Consider the following 18,293-nt stretch of genomic DNA (forward strand, 5'->3'; position numbering starts at 1 on the left):
TGTGGTGTAAATATTCAACCCATGCTGCTCATCAGTCTGGTTGGAGAAAGCTGGTAGGGGTTCCACCTGAAGTCCTAGGGCAGGTTGTCTTCAAATCTGTAAAGTTTTGCTTTTGGCTACAGCAGAAGTGAGATTAGACCCTAAACAAGACCACCCACAATGACATAGGGAAACTTGAAATGGATGAGGGAAGACAATCAAGGGAAGAGAATCTCAAAGCAGGATAGCTTCATCAGATAAGGGTGTATTCTATGTAATAAAAAGAAGCTAACATCATCCATATCTCCATTACATCAAATATCTTTTGCTTCCAAAAGCCCTTAAGGCTGCAGAGTTTTCCGTTACCTTTTCTCTATTTCCACTAGCATTAATACTCTTCCTTAGAAGTCTGCTGCCAGCCGTGGCATGGTCTCTCTGGATATCATGAATTCTTTTTTTTCTGACTTTTTCCACCGTTAGAAGGACATTTACCAGGTTAAACCCAGATTTCTTTCCCTGTCTTACCAGCAGAGTTTTGGATGACTGATCAACAGACTGAATATATTTTAAAGATCTAATTCTCCCTTCACTATTTATACTAGTCGATGTCACTTTGACACTATTCTGGCTTTCGACTGCAAAAAACTTTCCAACTTAAACTCCCTTAAAATGAACATCCTCTCATAAGGAGACAAAAGTGCTATTCGCTCCATCTTTCCCTCTCCCAAGTCAGCTTCAGCTGTCACCAAAAACCCAGTAAGCATTTTCCTTCTTGGGAACTATGTGTTCTTGCAGTTATGTTCAATGGTCCAGAAGGGTCTGGCATCGAAAGAACTGATTTCTTGGACTCACTGCAAGAGATCCCGTCTTGGACGGATACAGTTACTACCACCAAGAACCAATAATTCAGTTAAATTAAAGATGCCCTAGGCAATGAACACTGGCTATACAAAGAGTGATCAAGCATTCACCCACTACAGATACAGCTTAAGGGCTTTGACTACTCTTTAAAGGGTGTTTCTTCCTGCAGTTACGAATAAGTACAAGCAAAACACTCGCTTTGAAAGTTAGCGTAAAGATTTTCAGAACTGCCATCCATGAAGCACTACCACTATTTTAGTAAAAGTATTGAGAACCTTCCACATCTGTCTCCGTTTTCAGTTTGTTCAGATCTGAAAGTATATTTCAGCTTAATTCAGACTGCACATTGAAATCAAGGTTAAATCTACTATTTTCACCAGGATTTGTATTGCCTTCTTTCACCTATATTCCCTGTAATTTCTATTTGTATGCCAAGTTACAAAGAGGGCAACACAGCCTGCAAAAGCAACTGCAGCTTAAACCCACCTTGAGGTACTGAACCTGGGAGTGCCCCTAAATTTATGTCAGGGAAGAAAGAGCTGCCGTGTTCAGATGGCTAATCTTTGCGTGACAATACTTTGATGCTGCAGAGGACGCTACCTCTGGGTAGCAACAAGGAAAAAGTACAAAAAGACAAAACAGATACAAACCACCTTCCTAAAAAACCGCTCAAGGCAACAATTTTCCACAGATCATTTCTACGGCATATTCCATCTTTTGGCTCGCCACATGCAAGCCCAGTCCTCAGGCAGAGAAAACATCTGACAACTTCCAAGCAAGTCATGCCTCCACCCAGATCTGCCTCTACTTTAAGTGGCCTTCCCTTACTTCATTAATTGCCCCTCACCACCCCACTATTAAGGTATGGTAAAAGCAGGTCTGCAACCACATGCCTTGCTGTTCCCTCCAGGAAGGGTCCTACCTCCATCTCACAGGAAAGGTGCTAACATCAATTTTATCGAATGTCACAATGAATTGCATAGCATCTGCTCTATGCTATGCTCAGGACAACCTTCTCTAGAGAGCTTTTCCATGAGGGGTTGTTCATCAGGTCTTATTTTTAAAGAATCTGGGCCAAGTCATCCCTGCTGTAGCTTTAGTGACGTCAATGAGCTACAGCAGGGGTGAAATTGGGCCATTATTTTTTATGTCCATATGTCATGTGCCCATTAAAGAAAAAAAAAATGCAAAAGAAGATCAAGGAAGAAAAGTTATTGAATCCAAAGACTATCCTGTGCAGAGATTAACATCTAGATGGGGAATGTGTCTCTTTTGTTCCTGCTGTACATCTATAAATATAACAGTTTATGGAAAAAGAAATACACCTCTAGTGTCAAGGCACAATGTGAGTTTTGTAGTGATAAATTACATTCACATTTTGTATCCTGTTTTGATAAAAAAAATAACAAAAAAGTCTTTACCAGGAAAAGGCCTCTTCAAAACTCGAAAGCAACTGACAGAGATGCCAGCAAACTGTTAGCTTCTCCACTGTAAGCCAATATTAATCATACTCTGCATATCACCACCCAGTAGTAAAGCCCAATGGACCTTGTTCTGAGCTCATTTCTTAGTAAATCCAAGACAGGATTACACAAATATCAAAAGCAAAGATGTTTCATATAAGTTTAAACCTAAGCAGTGCTTTCTGTGAACAAAGGCTCAAACACCAACGTGGAAAGGGACACAGCTGAGGAGACCAGGCCTGCCAGATGTAGGACACCAGCCATGAACAGCACTAACAACCACCGCAACACATGGTGGTTCTGTGCTGGTTTTCAGAAGGCAGACCTCTATCACTTATCTCAAGTGAGTGTGCATGCATTTCGTCCACCCGCTGTGCCCCAGACCATCACGTACTGCCCTGGGCTGTAAGCACTAACTCAGGCTAGCCACACCACAAGATGCATCACAGACAGTAAGACCAACTACCAAAATCTCTCAACTCCATATTTAAAAGCCCACTTAACTGACATTTTAAGCATATGAACCACCACATTCATATGGACATAGGTAAAATTACTCACCAATACGCTTACAGAGTCATGCCAATATGCCTTTAAAGACAGACAGCAAATTTTTCAGAACCATCCAGGAACAGCACCAGATCATAAGAGTTTGGTGTTCAGGGCCTCTACTTTGTATATAACTTTTATTTCTAAGGTTAATAGAAGATTCCTTTGAAATCTTTGGCTCTAATTCTCTCAGTCTTAGCTTTAGTCAAAGACTAGATCTTCTTTGTAAAGGCCTTCTTTCCAATTGTTTTCCCTTGGCATTAATGAGTTCTTTTTCCCACAATAAGCCAGAACAGTTTGGGGTTTTGCCTTTTTTTTTTTTTTCCTCCTTTAGTTCTCTCCTCCCTTCCCCCACTCCATTCCAGCACTGGAATCAAAATAGCTTGAGATGGAAAACGTGTGACCTCCCAAGCCTTTATTTACAGTATCACAAACCACAAGGGAAGGATCCGTCCAAGTTTTCCAGCTGGAATGGGAACAGCAGGCAAAAACGTGCTCTCATTTTTGCAGCCGTGATATTTAACACATCACGGGAGAGAAGGATGGAGAAGAGGTAGAAGAGTTAGAAGCATGTAATGATGCCACAGAAATATCAGAGAAAGAGGTCTCAGTCACGCAGGTAGGTTCACATAATTCTGTCAACAGAGCTTTGTACATGCAAATGTAATTGCAAAACCAGTCTGACACATATTTAAGGGGGTTGCTTCTTGACTTTTACATTATAAAAGACTGTAAAATATAGAATCCTTCTGGATTTCACCTGAATTTGTATTAGTGCTGTAATGATCTCTCTTCATGCCACCATCCCCCAAATTACTACTACAAAGACACTGTCAAAAACAAGAAGCAGCGGAATCTTCCTCAGATATTCAAACACCACAGACAAACACAAATGAACAAGGTTTAGATCTATAGAAAGTTACTTGCAGCAGGAAACTGTCAGTTAGTTTGTGGTTACAACCACACCAGTGTCACAGCTCTTTCCTCCCAGTTAAATACGTATGTCCAAACAGTTCCTCGTGTCTAGTGTTTCTGTTGTAAAAGAGGGAAAACAACAAACAAAAACTGGCCCATACTTTCACTAAAAATTTCATAGTGCCACACTATATAGGAGACTATCTTTTTTGAAATGGGATCTTTCTGTACCTTTCCAAACACTCATGCCCTAGACTGTCAGGTCTAACTCAATTTATCCATAACTGCCTCCTATCCTTACGAGATGCCATTCCCCCCCTCTGTTAGCAGCTCCCTCCTCTCCCTGCTTGCCACTGCAACAAGTGCCACACTAACCTGCAGCCTTTACTCACTGAGACAGGGGAAAGCCACAATTGTACTACCCCATTACATTGCCAAACAGGGTTCCTCTCCTTGCCAGTACAAAAGCAGCCCTCAGCCAGCTCTCTGAAGTGTTATCACTTTGATCTAACTCACTGTAAAGTGTTTTGCAATATAGTCTTTGGAGGATCCAACACGAGGATAGATTTCTCTGCATTCGGTCAGTTTCCACAAACTCACCCCTTACAAGGCATACAATTCTCATGTCATGGGTCACACAGTAAGTCCCCTGATAAGTACAGGGCACAGAAAAAGTAAGATTCAGCACCAATTTGTGTCCGTATAAAAAGGCACAGGGCTCTGGAAGGGAAAAACCTTGTAACATTACACAGCTGGGGTGGACATGTACCTAAAATTCACAGCACAGCATGGCACAGGTGCTGCAGGCAAGGCAGGGAGTGCTAGAAGGGCATTAGAAGAAGCCAGCTGCAAAGCAAACCTGTGCTTCCTTTTGACAGGACACCATACATTCCTTCAGTGATGTGCACAAATTGTTTAGAGAGGACACCGCTTCGCCAGTGCACCAGACCTCTGTCCCCAGCCTGCCTCACATCAGCTCAGGCGTAGGCACCCTGTAATGCCACCTGCTTTCACCTCACCTATTTTCCTCTCTCCGACATATTAGCCGCCTGCCCAACATCAGTCTCTGCCTCTTTTTACAGAGAGAAACATTCACTCCTCATCCCATCCAGGCTTCTGCAGTTGCAGGACCAGCAGAAACACAAAAAGGCAGCACAGTGCCCCAGACAGCTAGAAGCGAGGATGCTAAGGGACAGAGCAGCAGGGACCTCATTCTGTATCACCATCCTCCGTCTCCCCCCATCACACTGCTTCCCCTGCTAGCTTCTTGCCAAGGTCCCGCAGCCACGCTTCAAACATCACAGGCACTTAGAGCTCGCATACACACACCCACCCCTCAGATTCTGCTCTGCCTTTCTGCTTGCACCAGGGATTGAGGACCCTCTCCTATATTTTAAAATAATTCTGCGCAAAATACTCCCAGGTATAATTTGCAGAGGAACATCCTCCCATCATTTTCACTCTGTCCAGCAGTTTGGATTCAAAGCCTCTGGATTTGGAAAAACAAAGGGCTGCACAGGGGTGCTGGCAGAACAGAAGTGAAAATTACCTGGTGCCTACAGCATTTTCCTGGGCATGGCTAGTCAGCTTTTTGTTTTCATGAACGCTGCATTCCCAGACAAGGTTTAAAACCCATTTTTCTCCCTACATTCCTTACTTGCCAATCTACAGACATAACTTGCTCTCTAGTGACGCAAGCTGCACAGATTCATTTTGCTATGAATGCAGTTTTGAAGGCAGTTTCCCCTCACCTGCCCAGGAAATTAATGACCACTTGGGCACCTCTCTTACCAAGGATCATCAGCCTTTTAAGTCCTTCAGGCAAATGAAATGAGTAGAGCCTCAGCCACAGAGCAAAGATAACCCTTAGCATTGCTAACGATTGCATTTCTTCTTTGCTGTTACCACTAATTCAGAGAAACACACTCTCCTCTACAACAGCCTACAGGCTGCTGTAGAGGGGAGTCTATGATCTAAAGCAAGGGAGGCAAAGCTCTCAGGACATAGGGGTTCTCCCTCAACACAGGCACACAAATTCACATTGCAATTAATGCCTCTACAAGCATAAACTCTCCTCCATGAAAGCTGCTGACAGCAGCTTTTGTTCCCAGAGAAACCCATCCACAGTTCCTTCAGCGATCTGTGGTGTGCACAAGAGAAGGTGCTGGGCTCTCTCCCAAGGAAATAAGGTATCCCCCACCGAGGGACAAGCCAAAGCACTGGGAGCAGCCTACCCAGACTGGCCCTCAGCTCTGCTAATCCTGAGAAGAGGGGCTTCAGGAAGGGAACCAACATGGGGGAATAGCAATGAATTCACCGGGAGCCAATTTCCCAACAAGAGATAATTAAGGCATTCAAATCAACCTTAGTTTTCAAGGATTTCTGGTAAAGATATTTCATGTTAATACAGAGCTGGTGTCACTGCGATTTCAGTGTAACTGCTGCAACCCTAAGATATAAATTCAGAGAAACTGAAAACACATTTCAGTCTGATAAGCAAACAGTCTCAGATCCAAACTGATTTATCCTTTTTCTGTTCTTCCCGGCAATTCACTGTTCTTAAAGCAAAGATCAGTAATTTTTGAGTTTTGGCATCCAGCAGCAAAAATGCAAAGTTGCTATACCACAGTATCACCACAGAGAGAAACATCTGGCGGAGTGAAGAGTTAAACACACCCTTTCTGATAAAGGAACTAAAAAAATGAGTGGTGCAGAATGTACCGGAGGAAAATAATGAGATGCAAAACTACATGTCAGTCTAAAGGCTGACACCCTGTCTACTAAAAAACTCCTATTCAGCCACTAATCTTGTAGGCAGATTTAACACTATGATACACATTTCTAGAACTCACACAAAGAGGTCTGGTGAGAACTGGACTGTACACTGAACCCACAAGCAACACGCCAAAGGTTACAGCATAAGGGAGGAGCAGGTACACATATTCATGAAAAGCATAAAATCTCTTAAAATTTACTTGTCAAAACACCACAAGGTGCTTACTTCCCCATCTGCGCTCTTTTTTGCTACGCAAGTTCTCCATGTCAATCCTCTTGGCAACGTAAACAAATGAAAAGTTCAGAGAGCAAAAAGAGGTACAAACTAAGAACAATTTTATGCTAGTACCAGAGGCTGCATACTGTTTATTTCAATACAAATAAAATGCAACACGGTTAAGATTCACCAGGGGCGGGGGGGAAGACCCACATAAGATTTAAATATGCACAAAAAAAAAGTATGTTAATTGCACAATCTGTGCAGCCATTCTCCCGTTTAATTTATTTATTTGAAAGATTTTAAATAAACAAGGATGCTGACTAAGCAGAAAAAGGCAGGGAGCACAAGTTTTCTTTAAAAAGAGGTTTATTACCAATAAACATCTATGCCATTTAAGCCAACCACGTCCTGTGACTGCCAAGTGCTTCTCAAAGGCAACTCATACAGCCATTCTTCCAGACTCCATTTTATCATGTTTTCCCCGAGCATCTATTCAAGTGGAACCCAAGCTAAGGTTAATCCCCTCTCTCACCAGCAGCAAGCTAGTATCTGTCAGACTCGTTGCCATTCTCCCTGGTAACATCTAAATGTTCTTTTTTCTAATATAGAAGAAAAAGAAGAGCCATCCAGCTGAAATGCCAGAACCTACCTTCTGCACAAAATCTCTCTAGATGCTTCTGAATGCAGGAGGGAATGAAGACAGCATTGCTGAAAAAGGATCTCACTGTTGGTCCACATGTGTCAACATCCTAGAGAGAGATAAAACACAGCTGCTTAACTGCCATGCCCATGGGAAATCAACAGCAAGAATAAAGCTGCATTATTTTCACAGTTATACCATGCTAATGGGTCCTATGCAAACAACATAAAGCTACAACATTTTATAATTGCACATCAGAGTTTCTCTGCAGACATCCCTCCGGTATGTCAGAAATTCAATACGTGATAGTAGGCGGCAGTGAGTACCTCAGGGATTTAAAGTGCATTCCAAGCCATGAGTCATCGTCATCTCTAACTCATGGAAATTTAAAAAAAAAAAAGAAAAACACACATACACGCGCATTGCACTGACCACTCTCCTCTCTCTGTACAACACCATAACTTCCTCCTAAAGCATTTCCCTTTTAAATAGGGTGTTGAACGATTTCCACAAAGGGGGCATCATCACAGATAAAAAAACATCACATCACAGCATTCTTCCAGATGGCTCCCCAGAGACTGGGCACAATCCCGCCTTCAAGGGTGGAAACAGAGCTGGAACTGCCTTTATGAACCCAACAAGCGCCTCCACACCTAGAGGAGGAGTGGGGAGGAGGCACGTCCCATGGCTGACGCAGAGGATGGTGGGTGCAGCCAATCCCAGAAGATGGCAAAGACCGAGTGGTGAACTGGCAGTGCCCAGGAGGATGGATCCAGCTATGTTCCCACACACCTTGGGAAATGTCAACCCCAGGCAGCCCATTTACACCTCATTTTCCAGCCATCAGCTACCTGCTTTCCCCCAAGGCTGATTTTTGTCAGAAGAGCTGAGGGCCTGAAGGAACTCGTAACCATGCATCTTATGTGCAGCTTATGTGCTTTGCTTTGTTATGCCACACAGCCCTTTGCCTTTTTAAGGGATTCCTTCAGGCAGAGTCGCATCAACCGCTGGAAACTGTTTTTAAACACTGCTTTTAAAGCACCTGGTTTGCACATTAGGGCACACACATGTGCTCCCCACTCCCAGCCATCACTCCCCTCTCTTCTTAGATCTCCCCAAGTATATCCAAGTTCCTTTAGTTGTCCTCCAAGCAACAGCCAGAGGAGAGCAACACCTCTCGGTAGCACAGGGTCTAACAGGGCGGATGGAGTAGGGAAGGCTGGAGTATGTGCAGCCATTTCCCCAACAAGTGACCCATGGCCAGCCAGCACCGCTTCAGGAAGTCAGCAGAGATCCAAAGACAGCTTGGCTATGCGTGGGGGCAGGACGGGGCCTCAGCAGCTCCCACACACTCCTGAACACCACCCACCCAGATTAAAGCTGCCTTTAGCTTGCTGAACTCCCCAGCTGCAGAAATATTCCTTTCTCCTTCAGGTCAGAAAGGGCACAGTTGTCCTTCCCCTATAGCAGGACCTGTGTTTTGCACCAGAACGTGCAAATCTAGGCCCACATCCACACAAGAAAAAAGCATCTCCTCGTTTGGGACCTGGATCCAAACCTGAAGACCAGCACCCAGAACCAAAGACTGAAAAACCAAAAAAACCAAACCAACCAACCAACACACTCTGCTCCCTGCACCAACCAATCTTAAATGCTTGGAAAAAAACATTGATAACTGAAGCAGGGTATCGCAGCTAAAGGTAACAGGTGGATTTATACATTACCAACAACTAAGAATAAAGTAACCACTCTACTCCTGTACCTTCTTGGATGGCAATTTAAAAAAATAGTGCTTGCACAGGTCAGATTCATCCCAGAGGAAGAGCAAACACAAGTAACATTTCAGAACCATTAATCTCAGAGATCTCACCAAGAGCAAGCAGCCAGGCAGCTTAAAAATATATTTAGTCCACAAATTCTTATTAACATCATTTGCTGATTCACAGCTGAGCCAGTCGCATGGAGCCCAAACACCACTTCTGCTTTCCCAGGCTGGCTTTAAAAAAAAGTTGAAAGAGTTGGGCATCAAGTTGCTTAACCCATCTCAAAACCTTCTGCTATGCAATTATTAGATGTGGATCTGTCCAGGCTGGAAACTACAGGTCTAGTCTGTAGACCTGAGGTTTAGGAGACTGATCTGAGTTTTAAAGATGAGGGGTTCCCACGTGCTAGGTCTGGCTCATGTACAGTTTTCAACTGCAGTCTCAAAGGAGCCAACACACATCTGCATCCTCATGTGCACAGCACAGAGGAAACACTCCTGCCACACAATGCTGTTACAGCATTTGCTTAGCTTTGCCCAGCACTTTTGAGAGTTGAAAGCACCAAGTGTGAACAGCCAACCTGATCTAGCTATCCGGGATGAACTACAATTCACTATTTGTTACACACGTACATAGATGCAGTTGTCTTTCATACTCACTAGCTGTCATTCCTTGGTGTCACCCAAATATGACTGCAATGAACTACAAAGCTGAATCTTAACTTTCTTTTCTTTTATTGACTATTGCTCTTGTTCCCCATATTAATACAGTCAAGACCAGATCATAAATAAAATGGAGCCTGCAGGCTTACAACAAAATTAACAGTGAAAATCCTTACCACTTTTAAAGTTACATCTTGAAACCAACTGAAGAAAAGTATTTGATGATTTGAGAGATATAAACTTGTGTCAAGAATTTGTGTGAGCGCTTTGGGGCAGAATTAACTCATTACATTCTTAAGGAAGGAGCCCTCTAAGTACAAGCTTCCCTTTATGAAAAAAATGTTAAGTGTTTCTTCCCCTACTGTTATACACAATGAGATGATTTAAAGCCCAAAGGATTTTCTCTAAATCACCTATTCAAATCTGTATGATGAAAATATATTTAAATATAACATTTCAATCTTGCTTTGCATTTGAACTTTTAAACACTCTTCCAGGAAAACCAGTGTCTCAGTCCTTTTAGCCATTCCACCATACTGATCTGCACGTAGAGAAGAATCTTCACATTACCTTTTTTTTAAAAAAAAGGATTACTTATATCTACACAGGGTCTTTAACACAATATACATTTAGTCTGATTGAGTCTTTCCACTTTTTAAATGTTATACAATAACTCACTCCTCAAGTGCATCGGGATTTGTCAATATCCATTCTACATTTGTTTTTACAAGCTAGATAAGTTTCAATAGATGCTGGATATACTAGACAACACCCTCCCAAAAGGAACATCCACCATAACCTACACTTAAGTAAATAAATTTTAAAAAATTGAGTCAGCCCCGAGCCCTGTTCTGCTTCACAGGTTTTGCAGAGCAGAGCACAGCTCTCAGAATTAGCAGGGGTCCGGACCCACAGTTTCAGGAGGAGTTTCAGTGTTCACTTGACCCATGGTGGGGACAATCTTGAAAGCCTCACTGGGTAGCTATGCAAACCTGGAAGAGCAGACACAAAACTACCTCAATTTAAGAAAAATCAATCTTCCTATCTGCTCTATTCTTTTTTGTTTCAGGGTTGTGTTTTTTTCATTTTTTGCAGATTGGGGAAGGATGACAAAACTTATTTTCAGTGACAAGTCTGAAACAATTATTCCAAACAGTAGGACAGAGTTCTCTACACACTAACAGTACTGAAGTGAAAAGCGATTAAAAGCAAAAACATTTCTGAACAGAAACTGAAAGTATTGCCTTTGGGAAAAAACACCTTATTTTCTCTATAGTAAACACTGAAAGTAACACATAATTAATGTAATCTAGGACATTATGACATATTTCTAAATTTTCTGGAATAATCATACACAATTCACCTTGACTGTATTCCCAAGTCATCGCTTTTTAAAGTCACTGCAGTTTGCAGAGGCCTCACTGACGCTATTCTTAAGTTACTTATTTTTAGGTGTGAGAACAGATTACCAAGGCAAAATTTAAACTTAAAATTGTCAGGTTTAAGCCTCTTTTAGATTGACAATAATTAACCCCGTCTGCATTTCAGAAACTTTTTGTGACAAGTGGCAATCAAACACACAACTAAAACTGCTTCTGTTTTAAAATTATACTACTGAAGTGCAGGAGACTTCAGCATTATTAAACAAGGGACACATTTGTCCAAAGCAAACCACCAGGAAAAAGCAACCCAGCAAAAACACAGAAACATGAATTAATGCAAGAGTTCCCAAAAGGCTAGAAGAACATCTTTATTATGGGTGATTTGCAGAGATGAATGTTACAAATTACCTCCCTTCCTCGAAAGGCTTTCAGGATAGCATCTCTCCAAGGAAGTCTCTGGGCATCAGAGCAGCTCAGAACCAAACCCACGCAACCACATTTGCCTTTGGAGCAGAGTAGCAGTTCATCATGCAAGGCACATGAAAGCAGACCACAGCTATTAGCAGCCAGATTCACATGCAAATATATTTTGCAAGCAGGATGAGGTGCCACCAAGCAGGTGGCAAGCGGCTCATTGAAAACACTAGTTACACTAACAGAACTGGCATTTACCTTTCCATAGAGGGCAATTAATTATAAAATGCTTTCTATTGGCTTCTCTGCTTAACTGATACCTTGTACTCCACTTTCCAGTCCTTCCTCCTAAGAAGTACCATCACTGCCACCACTAACACACTTTATATATTGGTGGGATGGGAGGAGTTTTCACCTTGCAGTTACCTGAACTAACACACGTGGTGACAACCACAGACCATAACACACTGCCTCCAACCCAACATCAGAGTCCTGTCGAGCAAGGGCAAAGGCAATAGAAAGCGAGATTCACATGCTGTTTCTGCAAAGTCAAAGCCACTGACAGCACTATGTTGCAGGGATAAATGAACTAGCAAAAATTGTTCCTAATGAACACCACAGCTGTTTTAGCTCTGTCTGCTGCTTTTGCACAACCTGCATGAATAAATACTAAGTCCTAACAAGTGTCAGCTGTGGTCAAATACTGCATGCCCGTGGTTTGGAAGCATCAGTTTCAGACCACGGATAGTCACAAGAGTCCTTTATCCTCAGAGAAGGTGTTTTCTGTTCTTGTATCAGTTGCGCTAAAACAATAACGGGATATAACTGAGCAACTGAAAAGCAACAAAGCAGAGAGAAATAAATTCAAAATCCTGAAGAACTCTGTAATCAGAGGAACAGGCTCCAGGATATGCCAGGAAATTAATCAACAAACAAGATAAATGCAGCAGTTAATCAGAAAATATGAGCAGCTTGGAAAGGCACCTAGACCATTTTGCCCTGTCGGTGCTTGTAGCATCTGGACTGTCCAAAGTGCCTCTGAGGTTACGTTCCCTGAGAAGCAGAGAGTCCTGGCCTCACTATAAGCAGCCAGACCCGAGGGGAAGGAGGAGAAAGCAAAGAGCAAAATGTTTCCAGAAAGCTGCCTGGGCTCTGGGCCTTGCTGTAGCAATAATGGCCCTCTCTCTACTTTCTTACAAGTCATTATTCCCTTATATAAAATGGGAGACTGGGGTGTGAAGTGTTACAACCCATTGCTCTGATTGGACTGCAAGAAAAATACATTAAAAAACCCAAACCACCCTACATTCTATATGCACCCTTACAAAAGTTTTTATGAACCTCACATCAGAATAGGAAGAGCTCACATTTAACATCACACATTGACAGAGGCAACCTGTTCCTCATGTCCTCCAGGACAACTCACCTTCTCCTGCCTCCATGGTGGGATCCCAGGAACTGCAAACAGCAGTACCTCCTCCATGCTGGCGTGGAATTATTTCAGGTGGGCAGTTACTGATTCAGAGCTTAAAAAGCAGCTTTTATAAGCACCTATTTAGAGTCAAGTTTCAAACTCCCCTCTGAGAGAAGTATAACCTATGAGATTATTTTTTTTCCACAAGCACAGAAGTGGAGGGGGAGCAGGGGGAAGAAAAAGCCTGTTGGTGGGTTCAGCACCTGTGTATTGTAAAGACACTTCATGTTTTATGTATGAGAATGCTATCACCCCTGTGAAGATTTCTAAGTGAATCAGCTAGGCAGGGACTCCACAGCCTGCTTTCACAGGTAGACTATTTTTTCAAAAATTTATTTTAATTCAACGATTTGATTTATATTACTTTCCAGTCATTTCTAGCTATGTATATTTCAAGCAGAGAACTCTACATCAGTTTCCACCTTGTCCCTTCCCATATAAATGTGGCAATTAGCACATAAAAATTAGTCAGCTATGCAGTATTTCACCTTAAATAAAGGAGCTCAAGAAATAATACACCATTTAATCAATACCTGACATCCAGGGAAGAAACATGGTGTCTCAGTAACATGCTTAAAGAGGGTATGAAATCCATTCGTAGACCATGATAGAAGCCTGTCCATGTCAAGACGACCCACAATCCATACTAACACTGAGTATTGTGCTTTTACCCTCCATTTTATCAGGGCTCATCTGCTGATCAATGAGGAGTCCCATGGAATAGCACTTTGAATTTCAATGTCAACACAGCAGTACTGTGGTAATGATCAAAAATATTTACATATTGCCTCATTGATTGTGGGGTGTTCCTTTCCAACCATCTGGCTACCGGGCACTAATTTTTTTTTTTTTTTTTAAGATTTTATTTTTAGGGCTTTATATAGCTGTAAATAAGGTTATTTGAACATCTTTAGCGCTAACATCCAGCATTCCACCTGAATCAGGATCTCCTGTTATTTTTAACCCAGAACATTAGCCACAGCATTAATCAATCTCATCCCATCTCAGGGAAGGGAAAAAAAATAATTTTCTTAGCAAGGACAAAACTAAAAAATGACAAACACCTGCTCCGTGCTTACCAGAATGATGTGCCAATTCAGCTACAAGGTCTCATTTTTAATGTGACTCAAGGGTGTCACCATTTTGACAACAGATGAGTCAAATGGAAATATGTCACTCACTCTGCACTCATTGCCAACCTAGAGATAAAGAAATGCTGTAAGGGCTGTTTTTTCCACCTCCAGATGGAATACCTTATGATAACTGCAATGCTAAGCCCTGGGCTCTGTAGTGCACGCCTGTGTTTATACTGCCTTTAGTAACTGCTCAAGTTATCCAAGCCAGGCGGTTCAGGCCAGCTGCTGCCACACAGACTGCAAGGATAAAGCTTAAACAAGCACCAGTTAGTCTCCCTTGCCTTCCCCAGGCTGAGCCTGTGCACCCAGGCCCTCACCCAGCTCACCCCAGCTGTCACCTGCAGTAGGCTGGGTAGGCCTCACCTGGCTGCAACCTCTAACACTCAGCAGGTCCAGAGATACCCACCTGGGCTACAAAGCAAGAAACTGGTAAGAAAGAAGGATTTAACCTCAGGAAAACCCAAACAAAAGCAAAAAAACACCTCTCTGCAAGGTGCTCTGAGCACCAACGTGTTGCACTCCCCCCGCACAGCACAAGCAGTTTTAGTTAACTCTTGCCTAGCTGGGCCTAACTTTCCACATAAAAATGAATTTTTTACCTTTGAAAAACTTATCTGCATATACTCTTCCAGAAAGTTGACCTGCAAGTTAAATAAAATATGCAGGAAAGACTGACATCTACGAAATCTAGAAGTTTGCTGCAAGAAACCTCTGCAGAATACTCGATAGGAATATTAAAAAGGCATCTCTCAAACAGTTGTCAGACTGGTTTTTTTTTTTTGGTGGTTCCAAACCTGTTTATAATCAGAGGCTGACTCTCCTAGCTACTGGTGCCATAAACTTGGTTTAGGAAGAATGGGAGGTCTAAAAATCAAATTATACTCTGCCTTTAAGCCAGGAATAACAACAGTCTCGACACAGTTTAGCTGAAGATTTTTGTTAATGATGTTTAAGATAAAAACATTTTTACCTCTTTTCAGTTCTACTTTGATAACAAGGAATAAAACACAAGTTCTGTCAAGAAAATGGCACACAGTCAACATAAGACAGCAGGAGGAGAAAAAAACCTGCTCTAATACATCTACCTGTGATAATACAGATGCTCCATTAGACAATGAAATCTCCCCTCTGTGTCAAGCTCTTTTCTGCTGGGGCAATGGTATGGAGAAGGACAGAAGGAGGACAGAAGGCAGCTATTTTCCCTACATTTTCTCCCTCTAGACAGCCCAGATGCTTTTGCAGACATGATGCAGTAGATCTGGCTCTTGACCTAATGAGGTCCACTGAAGGCCAGGCGCACCTATGAAGTGTAGGGAGCAGCTTTCCTTACAGCTTTGCACAAATAAATATTGCTGTTAGAAATCAGTTTATAAGACTATAACTCTGAAAAGTTTTACTATTCGGAGTCTTTCCCTCCCACACCCTGAGCCACTGCTGCTGAGTTTCAAATTCAACTATTTCTCTGAGCAGTGTCAAGCAGAAATATCAAAGTGCACACCCTCAGCAAGGCAAGTCAAACCATCTCTTGCTCTTCTAAACAAAATGATAGATTAAAACTGGGAAGCGAGAGCAACACACAGAAGCTGTACTAAAAAGGTTAATCCTTCAATAGGCTTGCCCAAATATGCTCTTGCATCTCGCAGAGGTAGCATGTTAGATAAATGTGTCTTTTTGAAAAGCCTATTTATAGGCATTAAATGTAAGCAAAAGACAACATTTAAAATTATTCTGTAGTCCCAAAATGGACAAAGGACACATGGTGTCCATGCTAAACACATTTTTAAGGATATTTGCTGGAAGACGCTTACCATCTGTTGAAGTTAAAACTTGGAACAATATTTTACAAACCAGATACAGGTTAGACAAATAATGAGTCCCAACAGTCTGGACAAACAATACTTAAAAACAAGGGAGAGAGGGAAAACAAAACAAGCTATCTGGTCTTCTCCATCAGTTTGATATGGAAACCTAAAAGCACGATGCTAATTCTGCTCAAAAATAACAGCCCACCTGGAAACAAGGTCCCTTAAGAGACAAGCCACCTCATCATCAGCACAGCTCAGGAAGATTGAGTGTTGGACTGGAAAACAGAGCAAAATCAGAGCCAGAAAACTCTGGGGTTTTTACTGTCTCTTCTACTGAGTTGTGACCTGCAGCACTTCAGACGTCTGCTACTCCTTTACCCTTGTTTAAAACAGAAGCAATCCTCCACCTTTGCTTGTAAAGAGCACTGAAAGTCAGCCACGGAGCGTGCTACTGGGGAGATGAGGATGGCAGACAAAAAGCAAGCGAGAGGCCTTCCTCCCCCTTCTGTTCTTTTTCACAGAATATCTGAGTTATTTACATCCTCGTATCCTGAACTCCCCCTCCAGTTTCACAGTTTGCAGTTAACTCTGCATTCTGCTGGCGATAACACATGTTTAGCTTTCAGCATGTTTAGGCTAGAACACCCTCTGAACGTAACGCCAGGTCACCAAGCCCACAGAGGGAATTATTTCCAGCTGTAGAGACTGGCTAGAAGACAACAGACAGAAATATGAGGCTCCATCTCTCCACCACCCTGAAGAAATCAACCTACTCAATGAAGGAGACAACTAAACAGCTTGGCAACGCCTACAACTGGTGCTCAACCTCAGAGCCAGCAAAAAGATGTAAATATTTAGATTTCAATTTCATCTGATACAATAAATATAAAAATTTCTATTTCCTTCTTAAAAAAAAAAAAAAGCATTCAAATAGGTAAGCCACCCACATAGAGAAAATGATTCTGCAGTGTTTCTACCCTTAGGAGGGGGTTATTTGAATTATAGTATTGATCTTGAAACAAATTACAATCACGAGTGAAGTTATTCCCATTGAATTGTATTCTGATGCATATAAAACATAATTACACCACACATCTATATAAAAATACATACATAAAATTGTTTTGCTGTTCATTCCAAACAGCTAGTGGCTGATGGCAGCACATTATTTTTTACCTCTTAAGAAATGCCCACGGCCCTTCAGGTTCCCTACGGAGTGATAACTCTGAACTCCAACCCAAATCATCCTAAAAAAGCTCCAGAGCAATCCACTAAGTCCCACAACAGAGCCCTTACAACCAAGGACCTCAAAGACACAGCAGCAGCTGAACGGCAGTTTACCACGGCTGTACTATAAAAACCTGAAATCCTTCCATAACCTTTTAAAGCACATAATGGCATTAAGGCCCTACTACACATCCAGAGTTAAGTCATGCAAATATCAAACTTCTTAGGAGCTGGAGATAACGCAGCCTCGCCCCTAAAGCGCCAAGATATGCCCAAGTGCTGAACCTGCTGATGTGATTACGTACTCCCACCCTCCCAATTAGTTACTGCACCGTTAAAGATAAACACCTTCTCAGGTCATTGCTCTGTGGGTTAAGTCAGCTAATATGCTTGAATTAGTGTCCCAAAGCTGCGCAACCACTATGTAAGTGCCAGCAATCCAAACAAATCAGAGTTAACTTCCCTGTCCGTTACAAGAATCGCTGCCACGATGACGAATTGTGAAACTTTCAGCTGTTCGTTCATTATTATCTTTCCCAAGTCCTCCTAGTTACGCTGCAATATCGCATGTGCCTTTCCAGCTAGTAGCAAACTACTACTTGTTTCATTACTGGATTGCCTGGACCCCTGCTCCCCCAAACAGACTATAGGAATTGTTGGGGGGAAAAAAACTAAACAAAACCAAGTAGAAATCCCTGTATCTGGTCTCTGACAGAAGACTGACCTGTTTAAAGGAACAGAAAGGATGAATGGCAAATCATTTTCCCTTGTTGTGTTGAGAGCGTTTCTCCAACTTACCTACGCTCAACTGCTTTCCTGCATAGGAGAGTTTTAGTGTTCCTGCTTACCAACGTCACAGCACTCACCAGCCTCAGCTGTCCAAACATGACCAAGTCAAGACTGTAAAAGCTGCACACAGTCCTCGCTATCCAAGATACTCAGCGTTCAGGGTGGGGTTTTTGTGGAAAAAACCTTGAGGTCCACAAGGACACAGATTTCTGGATGTTGTAGCTCTTCAAATCTGTCTG

The 18,293-nt window shown here is 42.3% G+C and overlaps 1 protein-coding gene across 5 annotated transcripts in view; it reads right to left on the minus strand.

Moving 5' to 3' along the window:
* PITPNM2 (phosphatidylinositol transfer protein membrane associated 2) overlaps positions 1-18,293 on the minus strand; it is a 139,856-nt gene that overhangs the window by 116,295 nt on the left and 5,268 nt on the right. For all 5 annotated transcript variants that reach the window (XM_075110595.1, XM_075110594.1, XM_075110591.1 and 2 more), the window contains exon 2: positions 7,412-7,511. The gene's annotated coding sequence lies outside the window, so the exon portion shown is untranslated. The remainder of the gene's footprint in view (positions 1-7,411; positions 7,512-18,293) is intronic.

The sequence above is a fragment of the Phalacrocorax aristotelis genome, chromosome 15 (assembly GCF_949628215.1).
Source record: "Phalacrocorax aristotelis chromosome 15, bGulAri2.1, whole genome shotgun sequence".
Lineage (NCBI taxonomy): Eukaryota > Metazoa > Chordata > Aves > Suliformes > Phalacrocoracidae > Phalacrocorax > Phalacrocorax aristotelis.